The following is a 1,120-nucleotide window of genomic DNA, read 5'->3' on the forward strand; positions in this document are numbered from 1 at the left end:
GGACTTGCTCCAGCAGGTCCATGCCCTTCTTGTGCTGGGACCCCAGAGCTGGATGCAGGGTTCCAGGTGGGGTCTCACCAGAGCAGAGCAGAGTGGCAGAATCCCCTCCCTGGCCCTGCTGCCCACGGTGCTCTGGATGCAGCCCAGGACATGTTTGGCTTTCTGGGCTGTGAGTGCACATGGCTGGGTCATGTCCAGCCTCTCACTCACTGGCATCCCCATGTCCCTCTTGGCAGGGCTGCTTTGGATCTGTTCATCCCCCAGCCGTGTTGATACCAGGTATTGCCCCAGCCTAGGTGCAGCACCTTGCACTTGGACTTGTTAAACCTCTGGAGATTCCCATATGCCCACTTCTCATGCTTGCCCAGGTCCCTCTGGATGGCATCCCATCCTCCAGGTGTCGACCACACCTCTCAGTTTAATGTCATCTGCAAATTTGCTGAAGGTGCAAACTAGATCCGTTTGTCTATGTCATTGATGAAGACATTAAACAGTGCTGGTCCCAATACAGACCCCTAAGAGATATCACTTATCACTGATGTCCATTGGGAGCTGTTGATCACTATCCTCTTGATGAAACCATCCAACCACTTTCTTATCAATCTAACAGCCCACCCCTTGAATCCATCTCTCTCCAATTAAGAGAAAAAGATATTGTGAGGGACCATGTCACAGGCTTTACAGAAGGTCCAGATAAATGACATCTGTAGCACTCCCGTTGTCCACTTTCATGAGTGGGAAGGGAACTCTGCATTCCCCTTTACTTTCCTAGTACTTCATTTATCTTAATTACAATAGCTTCTTTTTCACATGAGATAATTTTTCCTTTGAAACCTGCAGTTCTTTTTTCCTGGCTTGTTTCAGTGTATCACGGAATCCTGGAATGGTTGAGTCGAAAGAGAGGGTGCGGAGTCTCCCTCACTGGAGATACTCAGGAACCCTCTGAGTACAATCCTGTGCCCTCTAGGATGACCCTGCTGGAGCAGTGGATCCGACGATCCCACTGTGGTCGCTCCCAGCCGGGCCCGGGAACGCCGCGATCACGGACACCCCACGCGCCGCGGCCGCCGCGCGCCCGCCCCCGGCCCGCCCCGGGCCCGCCCCGGTCCGCGCGGCTCCG

This window comes from Corvus kubaryi, unplaced genomic scaffold (assembly GCF_017639235.1).
Source record: "Corvus kubaryi isolate FWS band 111438036 unplaced genomic scaffold, C.kubaryi_AGA036_p1.0 split1-131, whole genome shotgun sequence".
Taxonomy (NCBI): Eukaryota; Metazoa; Chordata; class Aves; order Passeriformes; family Corvidae; genus Corvus; species Corvus kubaryi.